At 42.8% G+C, this 7137-nt stretch overlaps 1 pseudogene; it reads left to right on the top strand.

The window, feature by feature from the left end:
- The first annotated feature begins 989 nt into the window (after positions 1 to 989).
- LOC136501059 (external alternative NAD(P)H-ubiquinone oxidoreductase B2, mitochondrial-like) lies at positions 990 to 6925 on the top strand (annotated as a pseudogene).
- Positions 6926 to 7137: the final 212 nt, after the last annotated feature.

The following is a 7137-nucleotide window of genomic DNA, read 5'->3' as shown; positions in this document are numbered from 1 at the left end:
AACTTATTCATAATCAAATATGATCATACGAATGATTTGCGGTTCGAAAATTTATTCAGCGATAATGTCATTTGTTGGACCATTTCGTGGAATCAGAATCTGTACCATATAGGCGCGCACAAAGGCACACAGTTCTTAATCGTATATGGGCACCAATCGTAAGTTCATATCACGTAAGAGAGAGATAGAGAGGGGTGTGATGACATTATGGGAAGTAAGTAAGTAAAAAAAGGTTGAAAGTATCTCTTCTCTCTTTAATATTATCTAACAAATGTGCCCGTACATTGCACAAAATCTACTACATCTTGGTCGCTGGACGCGAGTTGTTTTAATCTATATGAGCAGGGTCATGAATTCGAGTCACATACGAGATCCAGAAGACACCAGGGCTGTTTGGGAAATAAAAAAAAAAGACGGCAAAAGGAAAGCACCACGTATAGGAGGATTTTTGGAATAAAAAACAGATTAGAAGAAACCATTTCGTTCTTTAATGTCATTTTAACTAGAGATTAGGTATGTGTGTGTATCAACGCGTATTCCCTCGGTTCTACGCTGAACTAGGTTAACAAGAAATAGGCTCAACATTAATTAATGTTTTGAGATAGATATATACTATGAAATATTTAATGGTGAATTTTATGATATCTATTTGATATCATGACTATTAGTATATTTCGAAATTTTAGTCACATCGAATACGGTTTGATACTCTCTGCAGCCGAGAAAGAGTGCAGTTCTCAGTAAGGAAGGGAGTATAGAAAGAAAATGCGGCCAGAAATCTCCACGATTCTACTAGAGCGCTGCTGGCCGGTGGCCGCCGATTAGAAAAGGCGAAAAGGCCGAGGCTGCCAACTCTCCCCCCCCCCCCCCCCCCCCCCCCCCCGCCGCGCCCCCCCCCCCCCCCCCCACACACCCCCCACACACACACAAGGTTCGCTTTAGCATGCCGACCACGTGTCTCTCGGCGGAGAAGGAGAAGGAGGGGCAGAAGCAACCAGAGGGGCAGCTTCCCAGACACCCGAGGGCCCCACACGGCGGTCACCAACCTCGCGTCGCCGCCAGCCACGAGCACACAAAGAAAGAAGGTTGGCGAGGTTGGACCAGGAAAATGGAAATCGCGTTCGGCGCAGCGCTCGCGCTTCGTTGTAGGCTCCGATAGTCCTTCGTTGAAGAAGAGCTGTTCCTCCGAGTATAAAGGAGCCTCCTTTTCCTTTGCCGTGCCGCGCCGTCCATTCTCCTTCCGAGACTTCCTTTTCCCCTCTTTCGCCGCCGCGTGGGTGCTGCTTGTTCCAATATCACCGGAGCGGAGCGAGCGAGCAACCGAGGAGCGGAGCCAGAGATGAGGTGGGCGGCGTTCCTGTGGGAGGGCGCGTCCCGGGCGTCCGGCCGCCGCCCGGGGGTCTCCAACCTCCTCCTCGTCGTCGCAGCAGCCAGGTACCGTCCTTATCGATTCATCCGCCCCTTCTTCCTCTCCTCCGCCAATTTCTTTGTACTCTGTAGCCGCCTCTGTTTTGTAGTACTAGCACATGCGCTCTGCCTTGGAGTCCCTGAAACCGGGGTCACGCGTACATTGGGATCTTGCGATTTTCTGCGATCGATTTCACCGGCGGCGGTTGGCCTCTTCCGCTCTCTTTCTGTCAGGATCTTGGAGGGAGGGACTTGTGCCGTAGTTCTTCCTTCCTGCTACCTTGGCGTTTCGTTCCCCACGGATCTTGGAGGGCAGTAGATGTTCAGCTTGTACACAGACTTCTTTTGCCTTCTCAACCTCTGAAATCTCGCTTGCCCTGTTCGATTCTGCTTTCGCATACGGAGCTCCAGTCCCTCTCAAATGATGTTAGATGAGCGAGATGAACGTTTCTCAAAAAAAAAAAAAAAAGAGCGAGATGAACACAAAAAACCCTGTTTTTCCCCACCTAATTAATAATAAAAAATGAAAATCGGAGGCGTCCCCACGTCGTCGTGGGCACTGCTCTCTGGCTGCATATGAATATTCCTTAGTGGTCCATGTGCCCAAGAACAAAAAAACCTTACTGATTTCTCCACTATTACATGTGAATTGCCATTGCCATGTGAGTCCCCACGTCGTGGTGAGGTGAGACTCCAGCTCTGAACTTTCAACGCTGGATGGCCCATAAGACCAACAAGAAAAACACTTGCCTTCCATTTCTCAGTTCCGTAGCACCACCATGTTTCAACATTGCCTTAATGCAAGTACTACTATTTAATTAAAAAGGCGAGGTCGTTATGGTACGGCCACGAACCAGTAGAAACAACCATCGTTTGGTGTGTACCGTGTCATGGTAACCATGTGCTGAACATGCTGCTGTCTTTTATAAGGCCTTGTTTAGAATATAAGTTTTTTCACTCTCTCTCCGTCACATCAAATCTTGGACATATGTATGGAGTATTAAATGTAGATAAAAAAAATAACTAATTATATAGTTTGATTGTAAATTATGAGACGAATCTTTTGAGCCTAGTTAGGCCATGATTGAACAATAATTGTTAAATACAAATGAAAGTGCTACAGTGTCAAATACCGATTTCTAACCCGAGGCCTAAGTACTACGCTTTCCCCTTTTCTTCGGATTCTCTGATGTGACATCAAAAAGTAATCTGCATAATTTGCTTGGGGGTGTGTTTAGTTACGGCAAGCTTTGGCACTATGCAAAAAGAAGATTTCCCGTCACATCAAATTTGCGGTACATGTATGGAGTACTAAATATTGACGAAATTAAAAACTAATTACACAGTTTGGTTGTACTTTGCGAGACGAACGTTTTGAGCCTAATTAGTCAACGATTGGACAATTATTACCAAATACAAACAAAATACTACAGTGCGCTACAGTGCCAAATTGGGCAACTAAACGAGGGCTTGTTCGGAATAAATGCAAAATGAAACATTGAAGAACTTTTTGTTGTGTGAGGAAAACACTTTCGGTATAAGAACTTTTTTATTTTTCTGCCAAGGTCTGCAGTCTGCTACATGCTATCCCGTTTCTTAGAATACTACTGGGCAATAATGAGGTGGCCTTAATGTAGAATATATACATATTACATTCTCTAAGATGTCTGAACATTGCTGCAACCTCATAAATCTGTCGCGCCAAATGTCCTGCTATCATATTTTCAACTCCCTTGCTCATAAGTTACTGTATCTGCAGTAGCGGAGGCCTCATCGCTTATGCCGACTCTGGATCAGATGCTGCTGTTGAGAAGCCGCAACTTCCTCCAAGGAAAAAAGTTGTGGTGCTTGGAACTGGTTGGGGCGGCACCACATTCCTGAGGAACCTGGATAGCAGGTTGTATGATGTGCAGGTTATATCTCCTCGGAACTACTTTGCGTTTACGCCACTGCTGCCGAGTGTCACTTCTGGAACAGTTGAGCCTAGGAGCATTGTTGAGCCAATCCGTAGGATCTTGGAGAAGGTATGCTGTTTTCCAGAATTTATGCAGGTTCTTTTTCGCTGCTAATAGATTCTAGCACTTACATTATTATCGGTGCTTCTGTCATCCTTGTTTCGAAAGAGCCATTTGTCAGTTTTGGATGCAGTTCTTCTGCCTTAATCTAAGATTTATTTGTGAACCATAGCAATAGAACAATGCGCAGCTGACAATGTTAGTATGCAGTAAAAGTACCACTGTATCATTGTTGTATATATACCTACATTACATAACTTGAATGTTTGTCTAGCAGCAGCTTGGATTCTTTTAGTCTAAACTCATTCAACATAGTTTACTGAAAACACTAGGATGTTCTTTTTTATGATGCACCAATGAAGTTGGCGTCTTTCTGACCTTGCATCTTGCACCTCAGCAAGTTGAGTCCCACACATACAACTCATTTCATCTGGGAACAGCCATATTTTGTTTTTTTTTTCCTTTTGTAAACAAGGAGCAAAACACTATTCATGTTTGAATCATACCAAAATATTGAACACTAGTACACTACCTCAATTAGATGGTTACATTTGTTGCCAATGGACTAATATTCGTTTTGTTGTCTCTTATGCCTAACAGAAAGGTGGAGAAATCAAATTTTGGGAAGCAGAGTGCTTCAAGATTGATCCACAAAGCAAGACAATCCATTGTCGCTCGAATGTTGGGACAAATCTTGAGGGGAATGGCGAGTTCTCGGTTGACTATGACTATCTCGTGATAGCAGTAGGAGCTAGGACAAATACATTCAATACTCCTGGCGTGGTAGAGAATTGTCACTTCTTGAAGGTAACCCTCCACTATGAATGCATGACATGATTTCCTTGTCTATGTATATTGTTAGGCCCATAGATGTAACTTGTCTACACGGAAATGAACCATATCTGAACTCTTGACTTATCTAAGATAGAGATTTCATTTTTCTAAAGATAATATTTTACTTAACTTGCATGGTTTTTTCACTTCTAGACGTATTATTTTACTCATTTTGTACTCCTTTAATTGCAGGAAGTAGAGGATGCTCAAAAGATCAGACGGAGTGTGATGGACTGCTTTGAGAGAGCAAGCCTCCCCTTCCTGAACGAAGAAGAGAGGAAGAAGAATCTTCATTTTGTTGTTGTGGGTGGTGGACCTACTGGAGTGGAATTTGCATCATCTTTGCATGATTTTGTTACCGAAGATTTATCCAAGCTTTATCCCTCGATTCAGCACCTTGTCAAGATATCATTGATTGAAGCTGCAGATCACATACTGACCATGTAAGGCATTTGCGTATCTTTTTTTCCTCATACTTTTGATGCTTTATATGGGTTTCACCTTTTATGTTTTGTTCCATGCCATGGTTAACTATTGCCCCCAACAATTTGCCATCAAGTTTACTTGGGATAAGTTACATTACTTCCTAGACTAATGGTTGCTTGCATTTCCTAAAGGTTTGACAAGAGGATAACAAACTTTTGCTGAGGATAAGTTTGGAAGGGATGGCATTGATGTGAAAACTGGATATAAAGTTGTGAAGGTTTCTAAGGATGCTATTACCATGCAAAATCCTGCCACTGGGGATATTTCAGTTCCTTATGGGATGGCTGTCTGGTCGACTGGTATTGGCACTCGTCCATTTGTTGTGGAATTTATGAAACAAATTGGCCAGGTAGATATAAAATTCAATTGTTTATTTAGTATTCTTCTGCAGTTAAATTAGCCATCTGAACATTTATCTGCATATACAGGCCAATCGGCGTGTCTTAGCTACTGATGAATGGCTAAGGGTCCGTGAATGTGATAGTGTCTATGCAATAGGTGACTGTGCTACAATAAACCAGAGGAAAGTAATGGTATGTACAGAAGCTTATTGCTTATCTGTTTGGGTTTTGCCTGAATTCTTATTATTCCCCTTCAGGAAAAGGTTCTGTCATGTCGGCAATGCAATCTTTTGCACACAGACCTATATAAGGAAATTTCAGTACTATATTCCTAAGTTTTGTCTATTGATTCATAAGTGAAACGCCATGAAAAAATATTCCCTCAAAAGAAATTCATAAGTCAATGTTTCTCGATAGGAGTTCCCATGAAGGCCACTGGTTAGATACGGTTGGTACTTCGTAGGAAGCTTGAATGTATTGGCAATCCAGTGGTCCAGTGTTGATTATCTGAACACACGATTTAAGCTAACTAGTAGTAGATGTTTTGCTAAACTGTGTTATCTGCCTTCAGGTATTTATGATCTTGATGTGTCATGGCTGCAGGAGGACATTTCAGAAATATTCAGAGTCGCAGATAAAGATAAGTCTGGAACCTTGACTGTGAAAGAAATTCAAGATATCCTGGATGATATTTATGTGAGATACCCACAAGTACACCTCTACCTTAAGAGCAAGCAGATGAACGGCATCGCTGATCTAGTGAGGAGTGCCAAAGGAGATGCTGAGAAGGAATCCATGGAACTGAACATCGAGGAATTCAAGAAGGCTCTTGCACTCGTGGATTCACAAGTCAAATTCTTACCTGCAACTGCTCAGGTGGTGTTTTATTCTTCTTCAGAGTTTCAACTGGATCAATAATAGCTTCAGAGCAACCGAATTGAATTGAAGGATACACTCTTGTCTAAGTTTTGACTTGCTTGTTCCTCTTACAGGTTGCGTCGCAGCAGGGCCAATATCTTGCTAGGTGCTTTAACAAGATGAATGATGCTGAAGAAAACCCTGAAGGTCCAATCCGCATCAGGGGAGAAGGCCGCCATCGCTTCCTCCCTTTCAGGTTCCTATTCCACTACTCATGTGCTCAATGTTTCCATAATTGGCTGATCATGACCTTCATTATGATCCAAATGCTGTTTACCATGCTTTGCCCTCTAAAAACATCCACTTTTTGTGTACAGCATCTAATGCTGTTACTTTTCTGACCCTCCAGGTACCGGCATCTGGGCCAATTCGCCCCACTAGGAGGGGAGCAAACTGCTGCACAGCTTCCCGGGGACTGGATCTCCATTGGCCACAGCACCCAGTGGCTCTGGTACTCCGTGTACGCAACGTAAGTGTTTCCCTTTCCATGATAACAAAGTAGATTGTGCTACCACTCTTCTGCCCGTATTTGTGATTCATCAGCAGTATGTCTGATGATGTTCTCTGTTCTATGGATTCAGCAAACAAATCAGCTGGCGCACGAGGATGCTGGTGGTATCTGACTGGACGCGCCGATTCATTTTCGGAAGAGACTCGAGTTGCATATAATCAAGAGGGAAAAGATTTTGCTGTGACATACTATAATATATATTCAGATGAACGGGGCCAGTAGAGCCTCTTCCCACTTTTTTTAGTCTGATTTCACATAAATGTTCTTGTTTTTGTTAAGGGAAGAATGTGAGTTCCCTTGCACTTTGTATAGTGCACCACGAAGAAATTCCTTTGTACCTACCTTTTTTTTGGAGAGTTGTACTGCACATTTGCGGCCTGAGTAACTCAGATTCTTTTAATAGCTATTTTTTTTTACCACTAAGATGTGATATGGAAAAGGGTCAGTTTGGACCTGATTTTGTTGTGTGAAATCCTGTTTTGGCTGTCCTGCCCATGGTAGTGAACTAGTGGTTTAGTTGGTTGCATGATTTTTCTGGCGTTTGGTAAAATGTTGGTGCCAAAAGTTGGTAGTCAGTATTGACATTCTGGCAAGTTTATGGAGCAGCTATGAGCTGAGCTGATAA

The sequence above is a fragment of the Miscanthus floridulus genome, chromosome 13 (assembly GCF_019320115.1).
Source record: "Miscanthus floridulus cultivar M001 chromosome 13, ASM1932011v1, whole genome shotgun sequence".
Lineage (NCBI taxonomy): Eukaryota > Viridiplantae > Streptophyta > Magnoliopsida > Poales > Poaceae > Miscanthus > Miscanthus floridulus.
The sequence above is the reverse complement of the archived record's forward strand: the minus strand, read 5'-3'. Positions and strand labels throughout refer to the sequence as shown.